Raw genomic sequence first — 20196 nt, 5'->3', positions numbered from 1 at the left:
ATGAATAGCTGTACTAGGCAACCTACAGAGGTGGGGGGTGGGGGCACAGGGCCATGCCTAACGGAGGGGCCTAGCCTACAGAAATCGCCCTGGCCTAGGGATACCCACAGCCCTCCTCCCCCACCCAGATACCTCCAATGTGCGCAAAATCAGAAGAATGTGCTTGTACTCACCCCCTTGTGTCTGCTGTGATGTCCTCATGCGCCCATCCAAAGCGGGGTAGGCCACCGCCAGGATCCGGGACATCAGGGGGGTCAAGGTACGACTGGCACCCCTCCTACGTTGGGAGGCCATCCCCAGCAGAGCCTCTGCGGTCTTCCTGCTCCCGCGGCAGATGTCCTCCCACCTCTTCCGGCAGTGGGTGCCCCGTCTGTTGTGGACCCCCAGGGTCCGGACGTCCTTGGCGATGGCACGCCAAATGTCGATTTTCTGATGGGCGCTGACCTATGTGACATGTACAGGGGGAGAAAATAAAAAATCATCACCTTCTGCATGCTCGATGTGAGTGGCCCCCCATCCCCACCCTTGCCATGTGGCACATGCTCTCATTTGTCGTTTGATGCATGCCTCATTCGCTCCCCTCCTCACCATCTTTCATTCACCCCACTCAACCCAGGCATTGGCCACAAAGCTTGGTCCCAGTGTACTTACCTGTTGGTCTGGAGGACCGTAGAGTAGCGCATACTGGGGGAAGACCCCATCCACGAGTTTCTCCAATTCTTCAGAAGTGAAGGCAGGGGCCCTTTCCCCAGTCGCAGCAGCCATTGTCTCTTCCAGACCGAGGTCACAGCAGCACTTGCAGTATAGGTCCTCTCCTGTGGATGATCAGGTATCGAGTGATTAAGCAGATAGAAAATGGCGGTCACGCCCGCAGCGGTGCGTACCGCGGCGGGGCGTACCGCGACAGGGCGTACCGCGACCGCCGGTGCACATCGTCATTGGCTCCTGAAACCCATAGGGTTCAATGTTAACCAATGCAGCTTTGCGCTGCGGTCTTTGACCGCCTACCGCCACGGTGTGCCACGCCAGCGCATTGACCTCACATCCCACTGTCGCACTTCACAGGTCAGGCAGCCGCCATTTCAAGGGCCCCCATATCTTAATTTCTACTGCGTCACACATGCCTAGGCCTTGCATCAACACTCATACAAGCCATTCAATGCATTGAGAATCGTGTACTGTGCAAGCTGTGGGAACGTACCTGTGGGTTGATTGACTCTGTGCTCCATGTTGTCCTTCCTAGGCACCGTCCGCTGGGACTTGCGAGGAGATGGAGGAATCTTCCCGTGTACAGACCGCTGGTGGACCTATCGACAATGGAAGAAAGACATGTCATACTGACATACAAGCTTGACAGAGCCACTATACAGGAACTGTGTGCCCAGCTGGAGCCAGACCTGATATCACCCATCCACCAACCCACAGGGATCCCCCCTCTAGTGCAGGTTCTGTCAGTACTCCATTTTTTGGCAAGTGGGTCATTTCAAACAACAGTGGCAATTTCATCAGGGATGTCTCAGCCTATGTTTTCCAAGGTGTTGTCCAGAGTGTTGTCTGCCCTGCTGAAATACATGCGGAGCTACATTGTTTTCCCTGAGGTGGGCGATTTGGATACAGTGAAGGGTGATTTCTATGCGCTTGGACATATTCCCAACATCATTGGTGCAATTGATGGGACACATGTTGCTTTGGTCCCCCCCAGCACGAGTGAACAGGTGTACAGGAACAGAAAAAGTTATCATTCCATGAATGTCCAGGTGGTCTGTTTGGCTGACCAGTACATCTCCCATGTAAATGCCAAGTTCCCTGGGTCAGTGCATGATGCGTACATCATGCGAAATAGCAGCATCCCTTACGTGATGGAACTACTTCAGAGACACCGTGTGTGGCTAATTGGTGACTCTGGTTACCCCAACCTGTCATGGCTACTGACCCCAGTGAGGAATCCCAGACCAAGGGCAGAGGAACAGTACAATGAGGCCCATGGCCGTACTAGAAGGGTGATCGAGCGGACCTTCGGGCTCCTGAAGGCCAGGTTTAGGTGCCTCCATATGACAGGTGGATCCCTAATGTACTCACCAAAGAAGGTGTGCCATATCATCGTGGCCTGCTGTATGCTTCACAATCTGGCTTTGCGACGCCAGGTGCCTTTCCTGCAGGAGGATGGTCCAGATGGTGGTGTTGTGGCAGCTGTGGAGCCTGCGGAGAGTGAAGAGGAGGAAGACGAAAAGGACGACACAGACAACAGGGACACAGTAATACAGCAGTATTTTCAATGACATACAGGTAAGAATCAACACCGGCATTTTACATTTTCTTAAAGTCTCCTGCCTCTCTACTGTCTGAGTTTCCCCCCAGCGTATGTTAACTGAGTTGTGACTTTCCCTTCCAATTTCAGAGATGTGGGCCCCACTCCGTGACCTCTGCTTTGTTTCCCCATGGACTACAGCTGTGTGACAGTGGTATGTAGTCATCACAATGTAACTGGACATTTTGGCACGGTTCTGTGTAATACATTTGTTCAAAAATACAGGCAGACTCCAGATTATTTTTGTGCAATAAGTGTGTTTATTAAAGTGCTCAATTTTGGGTAATGGGTGCAATTCGGTGATGGGTGATGGTGGAGGAATGTCCATGACAGAGTCCAGATTTTCAGTCTCACAGGTGCATTGTCCATATGCCTGTGGAAGGTGGAGCAGGGGAAGTTTAAGGTTGGACAGGGTGACAATGTGGGACAGTGGGATGACAATCAGGGGGTATCCTTTCCTGGCGGGGTCTTGGCATCCTACTCTGTCTTCTTCCTAGATCTCAGGCACCACTTGCGGGGTGGTTCTCCTTCTGCAGGGGGTGGGGTTCTGGTGGCCTGTTGTTCTTGTGTCGGGACCTCCTGTCCACTAGCGCCGGCGGAGGTGGTAGCCTGTTCTTGGTCCATGCTAGTGACAGGGGCCCTTTGTGGTGCCACATGGTCCCACAATGTGCTGACAATCTGATTGAGAGCCACAACGATGGTGCCCATTGCGGAACTGATGTTTCTGAGTTCTTCCCTGAACCCCATAAACTGTTCCTCCTGCAGTACCTGGATCTCCTGGCCAGGACCGTCGCCATCGTCTCCTGGGAATGGTGGTATGCTCCCATGATGGAGGTGAGGGCCTCGTGGAGAGTGGGCTCCCTGGGCCTGTCGCCCCCCGTCGCACAGTAGCCCTCCCAGTTTCCCTGTTTCCCTGGGCCTCTGTCCCCTGGACCGTGTGCCCACTACCACTGCCCCCAGGTCCCTGTTGTTGTTGGGGTGGTGGGTTAACCTGGGTGCCCTGTAGTGGTGGACACACCGCTGATTGACGTGTCCTGGAGACAGAGGCATGGGCCCGCTGGGTGGGTGCTGTGCTGGTGTTCCCAGAGGGGGGTAGGTCTGCTGTGGCCTGTGGCTGTCTGAGGGGAACCAACTGTCCCAAGGTCCCCGATGGGCCAGGCTGGTCATCTGGGTCCAGGGAGACAGAGCTGCTGTCATCACTGTGGGCCTCTTCTGGGGGTGGAATGGACATTTCTGGACCCTCCTGGGCGGTGTCGTGGCGTTCGGATCCTGCAGGGGTATAAGAGTATGGTTATTGCTTCTGTGTGTGCCATAGCGTGCAATGGGTGGCTGACTGTGTACCCCAGTGCTGGCATTCCCTTATGGGGGCTGTTGTGACGGTGGTTTGGGGGGGGATGGGTATGTGCAGTGGGCATGCTTAGGTGATGGGTGTCCATGGTTTGTGGTCGCATGCAGGGCTTGGTGTTGGGATGGGTGGGTTGTGATGGTGAGACATTAGCAAGGAGGATGTGTGATGGGGGTGGGGGGCAGGGTGGGGGTATGATTTGGCATGCCGGTGGGTGGGGGGGATGAAGTAGTTGAGATTAGACTTACCAGAGTCCATTCTTCCGCCTACTCCTGCGAGGCCCTCAGGATGCAGGATCGCCAAGACCTGTTCCTCCCATGTTGTAAATTCTGGGGGTTGAGGTGGGGGTCCGCCGCCAGTCTTCTGCACCGCGATGTTGTGTCTGGATACCATGGAACGCACCTTCCCCCGTAGGTCGTTCCACAGCTTCCTGATGTCGTCCCGATTTCGTGGATGCTGACCCACAGCGTTGACCCTGTCCACTATTCTTTGCCATAGCTCCATCTTCCTGGCAATGGTGGTGTGCTGCACCTGTGTCCCGAAGAGCTGGGGCTCTACCCGAACTATTTCCTCCACCATGACCCTGAGTTCAGCGTCTGAAAACCTGGGGTGTCTTTGGGGTGCCATGGGGTGGTGTGGATGAGGTGTGGGGTGGTGTTTGTGGTGATGAGTGTGGTGGTGTGTGGTGTTTTGTGCGTGGATGTTGTGTGAGTGATGGTGTAATGTGCCCGTGAATGCTCTGTACTAGCTGGTGGTGTCTCTCTCTGGCCTTAGTCAATAAATGGTGGTCGTAGGGGTTTGTGGGTGATGTGGGTGTGTGTTTTATATTGTGTTGGGGGTGTGGGAGTGGTGTTTGTATGTGTATCAGGTGTGTGTATTTCAAAATGTCCAATGTGGCAGTGTTTTGGAGCTGTGTGTGTATTTTGACCGCGGCGGTGTGTACCGCCAATGGAATACCGCGGTTGAAAGACCGCCGCATGGATTCATGGGTTGGAATGGAATGGGCGTATTTCTGTTGGCGTGACGGTGGAGGTTTGGTCATCGCCAGTTTTTCGCTGGCCGTTGGTGTGGCGGACTTTTGTGGATGTCGGGTTTTTGGCGGTTTGCCTGTTGCGGGTCAGAATGACCGTGGCGGTTTCCCGCGGCCGCGGCGGTGTTATGGCGGTCTTCTGACCGGCGGTAAGCGCCTTTTACCGCCGAGGTCAGAATGACCCCCTATGTCTGCTAACTCTTCCTCAAATTGGGTGGTGTTTGCTAGGAATGTTCCCTGTTTCACCCGCAGAAGCTGCATCTGTGCCCACATGCTACAAAGGAAATGGTGTAATAGACATTGGGTGATATATGGGGTTAGCTCTTTAGACGAGTGTATCCAAAACACTCGCATGTGGAATCAAGGAACAAACAAAACATGATTCATTAGAAGTCTGCATGCCTATCTCTGTCATATGGTAGTACCAGATATTATATAATAAGCTAGCATGAATATTGTAAAATACATTTGTGTACTCAAAATGCTGACATAAGCCATGCATGGGCTAAAATAGCATTGCAATGCAGCTGCTAACATAACAAGATATGAACAGAAAAACAAAACAGAAATACATAACTGTCTGCTAGCAGAGTTGATAAAATAATCCACTTGTGCTTTGAAGGGAGACGTTGTTTCTCTTGTTTCTCTTTTTTTCTCTTCTAAGTCTCTCTCCGAAGATGGTGATGCTTGACACAAAGCAGGGCCCAACTGAACATCTGACAGATGTGTCTATGGTTTCCTGCCCTCCACTTTCACTGCAGTGGGTGTGCTCTGAGTAACTGAGAAGGAGCCCTTGAACTTGCTGTCCATCCATCGCCGTACAAAATTGCAGATGTACACTAGTTGGCCAACTATTATTGGACTGGTCTGCTGGGCTGTGGTGGTGCACTTCTGTCGCAAAACCTGTTTTGAAAATAACATGACAGACTTCAACAACGGAGATAAATAACAGCTCTTTCCATCCCCCAAAACCTCTCTATCTTGTTGCGCTATCGTCAATGGGGTTGGCATGGGACGCCCTGTCACTATCTGGTGCGGGGTCAAATGGTGATCACTTCCTGCTGGATTTCTGAGGATGCATAAAGCTAAAGGGAGGCATTGTAACCAGTTCTTTTGTAATGTAGCACACAGTTTGCTTATTTTAGTTTTAGGAGACCATTGAGGTGCTCCACTATACCATTACTTTGAGGGTGATAAACAGATGAAATTTTTTGCTTTAATCCTAGAGAGGTGCAAATGTGCTAGAACATTGCATTAACAAAGTGCATGTCGTTATCTGTGCGAATCGCTTCTGCAGTTGCCCACCTGGGTATTAGTTCTCTTATTTAAAAAATGGCTGGTGCTTTAGCATCATTATGTCTACATGTTCCTGCCTCTACCCATCTTTAGAAAGGATAGACAACTACGATAAGATACCTGTAGTTGTTGCATCTCGCAATCATGTCAACAAATTCTAAATGTACATTTTTTAATGGTCTTGTTGGGCGTGGTATTGTTGAGGTGATCACTTTCAGTGTAGGCTTAGGGCTTTATTGTTGGCATACTGCATATTCTGCAATATACATAGTATTCATTTCAGATAGTTGTAGAATGAACTGATCTGCCTGTAGTGTAGCAAGAAGATCTTCCTTTGCAGTGTATGATGGGAGATGTAGTTTCTCTAGAACTGTGTACAGCAGGGCTAGTGGCATTACTACCTTGCCTGTGCTCTCTTGCTTGTGAATTAAATCTGTTGGTGACTGTGGGCAGCCTAGCTATTACCACAGCTCCCTTTCATGAGGTAGTGCTTATTCTTGCAATTCGCGTAAATATAATTGTGCTGTCTCTGGATATGGGGGTGGCAATTCAGTAGCATCCTATTGCCTGTTTGTCATAATTCATAATGTGTGTTCATCATATTCATTAGAATTTTGGGATGCTTTAGCTGCTTCTTTTGCTACCCCATATGCCAGAGCGTTACGCCTGGAGATAATGTCTTGTTGATTGGTGTGTGCTGCACACTTTATCACTGCTACTTCAGATGGAAGAGTTAGAGCTTTTGATCAGATGATCCCTGCTGTTCAGCTATTACAACTGTGCTCCAGAATGTCTAATCCCAATTTCCTGTTCTATGAAAGAGAACCCATCAACAAAGAGCAACATGCTCCCTGGGATGGGGTCTTCTCCTACCTCACTTCTTTCACCTGGTACGTAATTAGTGCAGGCATGTATTTGTTCATCGTCAGTAACTGAGTGTGCAAAGAATGTTGCTGGATTTACTGTGTGACAGTGAACCACTTGCAGTGATGTTATTGAAAGTATTACTTCATATCCAGATGCTCTCTGAGTTGTTAGGGTGCTCGTGCCTCTTTGTCAGATAGCAAATACTACATACTCTACATACAGTGTTAAAGGTGATCCCATCACTATAGTTGTGCTTTTCTGGATTGCAAATGCTGCTGAAGCCAGTGCTTGCTCAAATGGATAGTGACCTTTCATGACAGGATCTAACAGCCCACTGTAGTAGGCAATTGGTTTGTGTCCCATAGATGTCTTTTAGTCAGTACTGCTTTCATTGTCATTCCATGACAATGACAGAAGAGGTAGAATCTTTTGCTTTAGTCAGGTGTACCTAAGACTGGAGCATTTGTGATTGCTTTCTTTAGCTCCAGAAATGCTGTCTCTCTTTTGTCAGTCCAGTTTATTTTGTTCCCATTAGTGTGGGACTCTTCTAGAGCAGACAGAAGTGGTGCAGTTAGGGTGACATTAACACATTCCCTGTGTCTCATGTAATTGCAGAGTCCTAGGAACTGCTGCATTTGTTTTGTGGTGGTGGGTTTAGGCATGTTTCTGATGCTCTCTACTTAGTCAGGTGTCACCCTTCTCCCATCTTTAAATAATATCTGTCCCAAATAGTGGACCTCTGTCTGCACATATTGCAATTTTTTTTTGTCCACTGTGTATCCTTTTTCTGTAATCATGCAAAGGAGACCAATAGTGTAATCTCTACATATGTCTTCAGTGGGACTACATACCATAATGTCATCCATATACTGTACAAGGGTACTTTTGCATTTTATGTTCACTAAATCCATTTTCACAGCCCTGTTAAATATACATGGAGACTCACAATAGTCTTGTGGAAGCCTTTTATGCCAGTACTGAGTATCTTTGTGTGCGAATCCAGTTAAATATTGGCTTTTGGGGTGCAATTGAATGTGAAAAATGCATTTTTCAAATCGATTACCAAAAAGTAAGTGGCGCCCATAGGAATATTTGTTAGTATGACTGACAGGTCTGGTACTACTGGAAACTCTTATATTTCTATATCGTTCACGGATCGCAAATCTTGAATCATCCTCCAAGTTCCCCCCTTGGCCTTCTTTATCGGAAAAATTGGAGTGTTGCATGGTGTCGATCTTTCATATATTACTCCGTGCTCAAGTAGCGCCTGAATTGTTGAAAATATATTTTCTTCTGCTTCTTTGGACAAGGGATACTGATGTACCTAGGGAAGTCATACTGAAACCCCAGGTTTCAGTATGATTTTCAAAGGCTCAGCTCCTTTAATCAACCCCACATCGTGTGGCCCTTTTGTCCACAGACCTTCTGGTACCCTTGCCAAATCTTTTTCTCGTATTGTACTGTCTTGTGCGTGTCTTGGCACTGTCCTGTAATGCAGCTGCACTCTAATGGGGATATCCATTTTAAATACTATTGTCTCAATTGGTGGGCTATCATCAAACATTTCTTCATCTAATATATCTCTCAATTTGACTCCTGAATACTATTGATGCCTACATTTCAAATGCTATTAACAATTCATACGTTGGCCTTATTTCAAGGGCTGATCTTTTTTAAGTATCATATCAGTTTCTACTATATGATCCAGAGGTTTGTTAGGTCTGAACAATAGTTCTTTTGGTATTTGCACTGTTTCCCCCACCAACACTGGTGTGTGTGCTATCAAAACATGTATGCCACAGAAAAAGGCATCTGTGTCAAAAGGAATCACTCTGACCTGTTGTCCCAATTGCTCATGATCTATGAGTAACAGTATCCTGCCTGGTGTGACACCTGGTATGCCACATACCACTGGCCCGTCTTCCAGAAAAAAGATGGTCATGTTCAACTTACTCATTAGATCTCTTCCAAGAAGGGTGACCAGTGCCTCTGGTAAATATCATAATGGTCCTTCAATTTGTGTGTCTCCTACAACCATGCTCACTGATTCAGTAAAGGTAACCGTCCTGACAGCCCCTGAAAACCCCTGTGTGTCCATTGAGTTGTGAGAAAGTGGTAGTGTTCCTTCCTTTATAAATGATTTGGTATCCCCAGTGTCGATTAGAAAACTGTAGGGTTGAACTTCTATGGCAACCGTCACAGTGGTCTCCTCATTTAACCTGTGGGTTACCAATAGTTTTGGACACATAGGTGGTCATTCTGACCCTGGCGGTCTTTGACCGCCAGGGCGGAGGACCGCGGGAGCACCGCCGACAGGCCGGCGGTGCTTCAATGGGGATTCCGACCGCGGCGGTAAAGCCGCGGTCGGACCGGCACCACTGGCGGGGTCCCGCCAGTGTACCGCCGCCCCATTGAATCCTCCGCGGCGGCGCAGCTTGCTGCACCGCCGCGGGGATTCCGACCCCCCCTACCGCCATCCAGATCCCGGCGGTCGGACCGCCGGGATCCGGATGGCGGTAGGGGGGGTCGCGGGGCCCCTGGGGGCCCCTGCAGTGCCCATGCCACTGGCATGGGCATTGCAGGGGCCCCCGTAAGAGGGCCCCTACATGTATTTCACTGTCTGCTGCGCAGACAGTGAAATACGCGACGGGTGCAACTGCACCCATCGCACAGCTTCCACTCCGCCGGCTCGATTCCGAGCCGGCTTCATCGTGGAAGCCTCTTTCCCGCTGGGCTGGCGGGCGGTCTGAAGGCGACCGCCCGCCAGCCCAGCGGGAAAGTCAGAATTACCGCCGCGGTCTTTCGACCGCGGAACGGTAATCTGACGGCGGGACTTTGGCGGGCGGCCTCCGCCGCCCGCCAAGGTCAGAATGAGGGCCATAGTGGTTGCCTGTGGGCTCTGTCATTGAGTATAATTGTTGGTCGGTGTCCCTCCGGATATTTGGGGTTGTGCGTAAAAGCACTGTTACTCCTCCCATCTGGACTTATCTTTGCCCTCCTGTGGTGTTTCTGACACCCTGTGGTGAACTCTGTGGTGTTGGCCCCTGCTGTGCGGTCCAATAAACTTGAGGGACTTGCCAGGTTCCCTGTATTACTTGTTGTTGGGGTGCCCATTGCATCTGATGCAGCCTCATCTGCCTCTGCGGGGTGGCCCATCCTTGTGCTTACTAATCGTTCTTTCTCGTTCTATATTCCCTTGCAAAATTACCCATCTGACTGCAATGGTAACACTGCTGTCCTACCCTGTATCCTCCTTGCTTCTTCCCTGCACTGACCCTTGGCCTACTGAAAAACTTTGTTGTCCCTTTCCCATGCTACTTGCTGGCTTCCTTCCTGGTGCCTGCACCTACAATGCCGTTGTGACACAAGTGCCCCTTCTGCACACAGTTTCTTATGTTTCTGTTGCACCAACTTAGTTGTGGCCCTTTCTGCCTGTTCTGTCCTCTCTTTACCCTTTTCTTGTTTCCGCTTGAAATAATGTATTACAACAGCTTGTATTTCTGGCCACGGTTTAGCCTCAGTTCCTACTGCTCCAACTAGGCTTGCTTGTGTATCTGTGGGCCGGCCCCATTTCAATACATTATAAGATAAATTGCATTTCCTCCAGTGTTTTTCCAATTACATCTTACCTCTTGTACCCATCGTTCTTTCATTTTAGTAATAAATTCTGCAATGTCCTCCACTATCTGGTCTGACTGGGTATGTTAGTTGGAGCGCATCCCAAACATATTGGCAGACATTGTTAAAGGACGACCCATTAAACTGCGAACTTAGCAAACCTTTGACATCACCCAAGGCGAGGTTCACTTCAGCAGTGTGTTTTTCAAAGCATCCTATCCATTTTCCCACCCCCTCAGACAGCGGGGTAGTGCTCTCTTTAAATTCTCTTTACTCCTCTGCTGCCATGGTACATATGTGGGTACTTGCCCACCCTTGAAAATGAGTGTTAACTGATCTATTGATTGAAGGTGTACTGGCCTCAGCCCTAACCTCAGATCTAGTCTATTACCTCATATTACTTAAGTTGGTTTATCTATAGCATACTGCTCCTAGACCGCAAGGCAATCCTGCATATCGGGGTAGTTCCATTCTGGGTCACCCTGTCCCTGCCGTATACAGTCTTCTGCAGTTGCTAAGTCAAAGGGTTGAAAAGACCCTGTCGGGCCAAGACTTTCTCCCTTCCTTTTTAGTCCACCTTGCCAATTCATCTAAGAAGGACTGGCAATAGTAACTACCCTCCTTTTGCTCTATTATTTCTATGGGTGTTAAATCTAGCCTGCTTGTTTTTAGGATTGACTTCCTCTTCATGTCATAGGTGTCTCTTGCTGTCACTAGTAGCCACCATGTAGGACACCGGCAGAAATGATATGATCTCTGGATTGTTTCCTGTTCATCAGCACCCCTGCTAGGCCTTTCGTCCCACTCCCCATCATCCTCTGCCCCTGCTACGTCTTGTAACTTAATTGGGGGTTCATTATATTGTGGCGTCTCTATATTCCTTTCCCATACTTCTTCTTTTTCCATCCATTCCTCAACTGCCTCTCTCAGAGTCTTTGCAGAAGTGTCTCCTAAGAACAACATGCCGCATAGTACATTGCCCTCAAAGAGGGGGCAAGACTCCTAGATTGTTCTGCCTGTCTCACAGTATGCTGCAATTCATTTATTAGTCTGTCTTGTCGGTCTTGTTCTAGACTGGCCCGATGAGATATAGGGGCGGGGTCTGACATTGACTCGGCTTCTCGTAATTCTTGTTTCTCCTCTTTATGATCAGCTCTGACAGGATCCAAGTACCCTTCGGCTAGCAGAATGAGATGAAGGCCATAACGTGGGGGCTCTCCTGAAGGCTTCTCGGGGGTTGTGTCACTGTCTCTTCAGGTGCTTTTGGCTTCACGTTTGTTTTTGTGTCACAGAATACCTGTCATAATGACAGGGTGGATTCCCTTTCTGTCTTTTCTTTTTCTTATATTATAATTAGAGAGAATGTAAGTCAATGTGTGTTCAGCTATGTCTTCGTCAAATGTCCTTTCCTTTGGCAATAGCTGTGCGTGGTCCTTTGTACCTCTATACCATTGTTTACAGTATTTGTATGTCCTCTTCTGTCTGAATGTCTGAAGGAAAGCTTTTTATCATGTGTTTCATGTGTTCCAGATGGGTCTCAATGGGCATCAGAGGATGTGTGTTTCCTACGTGTACCCCTTATTTATTTGTCCACTATTATATTTCCCTCTTGGACTTCGTCTCCCTTACTGATGTATATATGTATATTTCTCTTTATCAATGGTAAGCAGTGGTAAGCACATATTAATCTCGTGCAGTGTTATCTGACTTGACATATATTGTCATGAGACTAAATTGGTCAACATCAGCCACACTTATCACTAGCCTGTGCAACACTTCTTCTAGGGTTATATCTGGGGCGGCTGTATTTATGGCCAATCTAAGCAGATTGGTGCCTGACGCAATGCATGTTATAACATTTTCATGAATGTAAATAACTATTTGTGGTGTTCGGGAATGTGATGTCCTGTTCATGGTTTAAAATCCTGAACAGTGACTGTTGATGAGAAATGCATCAAGGAGGGCCGATAATATAATAGGTGACTGTGTTATTATTTCAAAGCAAGGGGTATTACATGGACACAGGAGTTGTCCATGGGCCCATTGAAATATTAATTTTAATTCAATGGTATCTGTTTCCTGCCACAGTGAATCATTAGTCTCACTCATAAGAAGTTATTATTAATCTCTACTCTTATCTTGGGATGTTTTATTTATGCTCCCTGTGTTTGTATTTGCAATAATGTTTCCCCACTTCCAGGACACTTTAGGGGTCACTATTGGGATGTCAAAAATATGGCACAGATCTTGTACCCTTTCTCCCTCGCTTATATCAGACTGTATGACAGCTGGTGGGGACCCCTGCCACTTATCTATATTTTGGCCCTTATGAAATATTGTACTCTTTTTGCCATCCTACTTACTCATTACTCTTGGGGGATATCTACTTCCTAGTGTTGTGCTTTTTGGGTTTGCAACCAAGGGTATGACCCTGCTCTGGGCGAAGTCAATTGACACCAACCATCCAGTTGTTCCCTTACCTAAACGTCAGACTCCCCATTTATTCCTTATCCTTGGTCACCCTCTGTTAAAAACCCCTTCCAGATATCTTAAATCTGGGTATTTGGGAACCGGGCATATGTCTTATTCAGAGAAAGGCCTGCCGGTGAACTAACCGTCTCTTTACCACATCAGACTTCACATCTGTTATCCGGTCCACCTCACTACTTCTACTCTGGCCCGCTGGATCTAACCGGGATACCTGCTGGCCACTCCCAAAGGAATGTCCCTTCCAGGGGCTGTCCCCTGGGTAATACATTATTACCTGTTATTACTCCCTTCTATCTAAAAGGAGATTCCCACTAGCTAGTCTTTCGGTTTAACGGGAAATCACATGTCATTTCTGTAACATGACATTGCAACCTGAAAAAAAAACCGCAAATCATGCGTGCACTTTCTCACCCCCCATATTGTAATTGCCACAAAATCATTCAATTAAAATTTTAGGTACAAAGTCCAACCTCTCCTCAACCTTTAGGACAGCAACCTCTGCAACCCTGCCTGCCTGTTTGAATAGGCAAGTGTGTGCTCACCTGATTTTTTGTACAGTATTCTATTCAACCAGTGCAGGCGGTGTCTCCTTCTACTGCGGTCGGGGGGGGGGTTGGAAATGACTCCAGTCTGTCTACGCCAAAAGATGTCAGGATGGAGAAATGAAGAAACAACACAGTTCTGGTTGGCAATATAGTATAGGTTTTTATCAAATACGGCTGGGAGGACAGATCAGCTCTGTGACTGAATCCACACTCAAACTGAAACATTACAGACAGTGACTTATATGGGCCCAAACCAAAATGTAAGTTTTTTCATCACTTGGCATATATATTCATTAAAGGGCTTTCTTAGTACATTGTTATCTCTACTAATTTCAGCACAAAACAATAGTTTCCTGCAAAACATCTAACCACCGATTACAAGAATGTGACTGTTGTGCACCTGCTATGGATACATTTTTGCTAATAAGAATAGTGTCTTCTAGTCTCACGCTGTGAAGCATATCAACATGCCCTCCCTACGCATCTGCTAGTCTACAAAATATATTCTTTCTCAGAAATGTATAGATAATGTGGCCTATGATTCATGCTGTAACCTTCTATTTTAGCTGTGTTACTAATTATTGTATCTATTACAACTCGTCTCTGCCTTTCACCCAGTCCCCCACTATGTCCTTGCTCTCTATTCTGACATCGTAAACCGCTTGGGCCAGTGTTTGTCTTTGACCACATACATTTCTGCACTTTGTCCTTCTGATCCACGCATTAGCAAAAGTGGGCCTTCGCTCTTTTCTATATTTTCTATGACAGAGTCTTTAATGTAACGTTTTTGTTTCTTTGAGTTGATTCATTTTATTCTATCTTTTGGAAACAATTTAAGAAAGGTTGATTGTAATTTTCTTTCAAGATCAAATCAATATTATTTTGGTCCATTGTTGCTGGCCCCTAAAAAGAGTGGGGCCCATAAGCCGGTGCCTACTTTACCTATTTGGTAATCCGGTACTGATAAAATTACTTCACACAAGGCTTGTATCCTTTTGAGATTACTAACATGAGAAATACTGAACAGGGTATTAATAGAAATCACTCTCATTTAAAAGACAAGTGCACTGCTTTAAATACTGGAAAGTGTTACCAAAACGGATGTGCTTCCTCCATGTTGTGAATTTTATTTACATTGTGGTTGTAACATATGTGCATGTGTAGGGCAATCTTTGTGACTCTAACAGAACTGGGAGAAAGGCTAACTGGCAAGCTCAGTTGGTAATTTTTTTGTATCATCACTCCAAATAATGATAATGGCTGATAGCCTTTCTCTACAGCCATCAATGATCAATGAAAGATCAATCCATCTGAGGAAACGATGTATGAGGGTTTCTAGTGCCATTTTACGTGGGGTGACCAGAAGTCCCAGATTTGCCGGGACCGTCCGGGTTTTCACTAGATGTCTCAGCAGATTTTAGGAAATTTAGCTGATGTCCCGGTTTTTACAGAGGGTTGACTGAAAAAGGTTTGAGGTGCCTTTTTATCCAAAGCAGGGATAGTTAGCAGCTGTTATACTAATCAATTTAATTTAATTAACAGGCATGATAATGGCTTTGAAAATTGCATTTTATTTATGTTGTTAGTGCTTTGGCTGTAATGCTACGCTGATAAGCGCTGTCATTCTGCACACTCGGTTGAGTAAAATTGTAGCCCTTTTTCTATTTTTATTAAAATGTCCCAGTTTTTTACTTTAAAATTCTGGTCACCCTAGTTTCACCTTCTAGCCCACACATAATGTTGTTGGTGTCTTCCTAATGGGGAGCGGCTGTTATGGGCATGAATGTATTGCACTGGAAATTTTCTGTGAGCTGAAAGTTGGGAGCACATAGACAAGCTACAGGCATTGCACTACCTGGCAGGGCTTTGCCTTACCCATCCTCGTACTAGGGGAGTGGAAACTGCAGGTTTTCCTTCGTAAATACTCTTGATAGAGGTTGTTGGGACACAAAAGTATCCTGCATGGTGCACGCCTGCCCTGACTGCCCAAACTGTAATGATAGCTGGATCCTGATGCTATATTCTGTTATCAAGGGTGAACACAGATCATGTGTACATGCTATGACATATGCTTGTCTCATATATTTCATCATTTTTAGATCAAGAGGGGCGCTCAAAGCACTACCTTCATAGTGGTAAAAGGCTACTGCAATTTCCACGAGTTAAGCAGCACAAGCACAATGACGTCAGCATACCATGTAGTGGTCTGTAGGAGTGAGCATAGGTATCAACATAAGGGGCGTGCCCTAGTGACCCCACAAATTCTGGGAAAAAGAGCATAATAAACAAAAAATATGGTATATTGTGGGGAAGAATACTACAAGCATTATTACAGCAGTGAATACATCAATTATTCACTAGTATTACTGAAAATCTCTTTAAACAAATAATTTATTTTGTTAGTCATGATAACGCAATTAACTGTTATGCAAAAAAACACACAGAACAAAAGCATGGCAGTCTTCTGGCTAGGACAAGAACGATTGTGCCAAATACAGTCTTACTCCAGTCTTCCAATTCAATAAGCGTATTGTGGCTGTATTCCTATTTCAAGACCAGTCCACATGGGAAGTAGTTCAAATGATAAACACCCACAGGGGACACTCCTGTCCACTGTTTTTTTTAATGTGAGTCCCAAATATAAATGAATATCTCTCTGGTTTAGATATCTTCTCCAAAAAGCGTTGACACGTTTTGGCCCTAGTTGAAAACGGGCCTCCTCAGGACAGTGGTAGAGTGAAGTACCTAGTAATCAAATGATATAAACATAGTTTAACTATAATTAAATACAAAGTGCTTAAAGAACTGTAGTCCCATGTGACTTAAAAACCAGACTAGGTGCCAAAAAAGCCACAGACAAGGCAGAGCCAAACCAAGAAAATAAAATAAAAAAAGTCAGCAACCTGAGAAGCGTGTCTTGTGCCATTAGCACCATATCGGTCATGCAAATCTAATGAACCAGAAAACGGGGCAAATTACCTGACGTGAACGTATGTGAGTACCGTACAGATTCTTATAAATTGTACAGGAGTGAACAGGCCTTCTTACGTGTGTCAGTGGAATGAGGAATGCATGCTCATTTATTCAAAGTTCTGCTGCCGTGTGCTTTACTCATCCTTGGGCAGCATAGGCTTGGTGTGTAGTGCTGTGCAGTCAGGGTCGCCTTTAGTGCTGGCAGCGCCCAATCTGACAATCTTTGTTGGCATTTCCCTATCCCATAAAACCTCCTACTCCAATAATTTCCTCACTACCATGCTCCACCAATGGCCCTCATCCCTTCATAGCCCCTCTCTCACGTGCATGTTGTTTTATAGCACAATTCCTACCAGTGTAGGGCGTCAAAGCACTTTACATCACACTCTTTGTGCAGAGCCAGCAAATCATAAGTGTGTACATCAGTCTATAGGAAATGTTACATAAAAAACAATAAGGATTACAAGGTGTACATGTCACGTGTTACCAATACTAGTAGGCGGTATATTTTAAGAATGATTGGTCTGGACAAGAATAAGCTCAGGATTTGTAGATGTCAACAAATACATTTTGTTTCTAGCTCAAACAGTTTGATAGTCACTAAAGGAATGTGCCATCTTCAGTGCCACACAATGTCAGACCTTTTCCAAGGTTAATAGGATACCTTTAAGTTGCTTATTGTTATATTTAGTTGTTAAACACGTATCAAATGGGTTACACATCTATCCACGTAGCATTCATTTGTGCTAAAGTGGCAAAATAGCCAGATAATGCTGCCACAGCATGTTCACATTGTGCGGTAACGTTTACCTTTTATTGCTGCATAATTTAGTCAAATAATCCATACAATTTGGTCCTCCATTGCTGCTTAATTCCAGTTGCCCTTTTTATAGGACACACAGACATCTGGAAAAAGATCAATAACAGTGTTGCCAAAATATGTAGGTTACAACCAATGGAAATGTAGGTTGCCATGCGCCGCCTTACTCTAAAAGGCATTATGCCCCAATATGTGCCAGTAAAGTTTTATATGAGCATCCATTAGGGACTAGAATACATTTCAAGACCATCTACCTTGTGGACAAAGTGCACTGTGCTACAGCCCTTGAAAACACATCTGTGTCTAGTAAAATCCAGGATGAGATTCAAAGGTCTCCTGGAGCTAGAACTCAGGTAAGATGGTAAAACAGTGGTTACATATTACAATTTTCCCAGAAACCAACTTTCAGCCACCTAACAACTGATCCAACGGTGGGCTATCAAGAGACTGAAGCACAGGGCGCAAATTGTGAAATACCATGACGAGAATTGTTCAGGCCTGTGCTCGGGTGAGGATGAGAGGTGTCAGAATAGCATATGACACATACAGGAGAGGGCACTACACATCACCTTCATTCACATTAAAACTGCCCGTAAACCTTTGCAAAGTTCCCCAACACACCATTGTACAAGACCACTTTATGGAGAAGCTAGACAACATTATGTGACCAGCAACAAAGCTCTAAAAACATCCCAGTAAAACTAGAGGTCACCAAATAGCTAAGCATATACCCTGCACCGTCCAGAGTTCAGATAGCAAAACCTTACAGTATATTTCACTGGAATTCAAGACCAAATAGGTTAGAATGCCCCAGTGCAACCCCCAATGCACAGCCTAACCACTGGCGCTTCAGAAAATTCCTAAAGCATAAGATGTTCAAAAATGTCTCCAACAGAGTTTGATCAACGAAGGGCACTGATACCCATTTCTTTACCAGGTCAATTATGCCTTGTTCTACCATGGCCTACTCAGTAATAACAATCTCATCCTAAACATAATTGGACGACCAACACTCACTATCTTGTTGCTAAAGGTAATCAAATGGAGCAAATAAAAAAGTAGTACAGAGAAACAGCCTCATATCCTGGTATTCTTCAAATACAGTTTTGATATCATTGCTTCTCTAAATCACACTGTAACCTTAAGAGTGTCATGGTTGGTTCATCACAGTCCATACATAAAGGGAACACCATAACCATTACCCTATCTTCCTAGTTTTGTAATAAGTCTTGCTATGCAACTGAAAATTACTGGATTCCCCCAAGGAGGTTCCTAAAAAACATTTGATGGACTCTATATTAAGATTTTGTGGACCTTTTCATGAATTACAAAGAGTTGTTTTGCCTCCTCATCCAGAATTTGACTGTGCTACTCCTGTAGAACCTTGGACTCTTGTTCATTTTAAAATAATTTATTCACTCTCAGAATTGGGAAAGCAAGTGTTCAGACAATACTTGAAAGATAATTTATTAAATGCTCTTATAACTTGATCCACTTCCTGTGTTCGGTGCCTCAATGTTTTTGTTTCAAAGAAGTCTAATGAACTATGACCATGTATTGACTTCGGAGTTTTAGATAAGATTACAACCAAGGACAGGTATCCTTTACCTCTAATCAAGTATATACTGGAATCAGTCTGGGTATAACCTTTTGTCAGTCAAGTAGGGGGATGAATAGAAGGCAGCTTAAGACCCTCTTTTAGGCATTTTTAATATTGTGTAATGCCCTTTGGTTTGAGTAATGTCCTAGCAATATTTTAACACTTTATGGATCATGTCTTTTTTTACATGCTTTAGCAATTTGTTGTTAATTATCAGGATGACATTTTAGTTTTTCTCTATTGATCCACTTCTTCATCAATTTGCCTGGCAGGTACTAAACAGACTTCACCACATCAGTTATTTTGTAAACTGGAAAAATGTATGTTTGACCAGTCTGAAGTACAGTATCTATGTTTCTGCTTAAACAACACTGGAATCTCAATGGAGCATTAATAGGTTTCTGCTATTTTAGATTAGCTGACTTCCTCTAGCATCAAAGAAACTCTGGACCAGATTTAAGATGGCCCTAGCATCACCTTGCACAACATTAGCATCATTCGTTTGGCATTAGGTTGGCAAAAATGCTGCACCATATTTACAAAGTGGTGCAATGCACACATTGCACCACTTTGTAAACGCTTGCGCCACATTATGCCTGTGCAAGGCATGATGTATGCAAGTGGGGCATTCCGGCGTTAGGAGGCCCAGAAAAATGGCGCAGTGGAATCTATGACATTCCACTGCACCATTCCTAACATCAGTTTTAACACCTGCCTAAGGCAGGTGCCTTATGCACCATTTTTAGCATCAATTTTAAAACCTGCCTAAGGCAGGTGTTAAAATGAGGCTCCCACTGATTTCAATGGGCCTCCTTTCACTTTGCAGGATTAGTGTCAATATTTTTGGCGCTAATCAGCAAAGCACCAAACTAGCATCAACATTTTTGATGCTAGTTCCCTAACGTGCACCATGGTGCACTGTGTCATAAATACGGGGCACACATGGTGTGTTGGGGGGGCGCAATAGGACGCAAGAAAAGCAGCCCATCATGACATGATGCACCACGTTTCCCTGGATTTACACATGTATATCGGAATGTATTGAAAAATTTGCTCTACTACCAGTGATATAACCAGAGGTCTTATAAAGGAAATGCTCTGTTGTAGTTTTCAGTGGAACCCTCAAGCAGGTGAAGCTTTCATTACATTAAAAAAAAACTTTAGTCAAGCCCGGATATTGTGCCTCCCATATCCAACCGAGAAGTTCATCTTGGAAACTGACACCTCTGACCCTGCTATTGGAGCTACACCCTTAAAATTGCAGGAAGATGATGGCCCTGAACGCCCAATTTTTTATTTTTCTC

The sequence above is a fragment of the Pleurodeles waltl genome, chromosome 5 (genome assembly GCF_031143425.1).
Source record: "Pleurodeles waltl isolate 20211129_DDA chromosome 5, aPleWal1.hap1.20221129, whole genome shotgun sequence".
NCBI lineage: Eukaryota > Metazoa > Chordata > Amphibia > Caudata > Salamandridae > Pleurodeles > Pleurodeles waltl.
The sequence above is the reverse complement of the archived record's forward strand: the minus strand, read 5'-3'. Positions refer to the sequence as shown.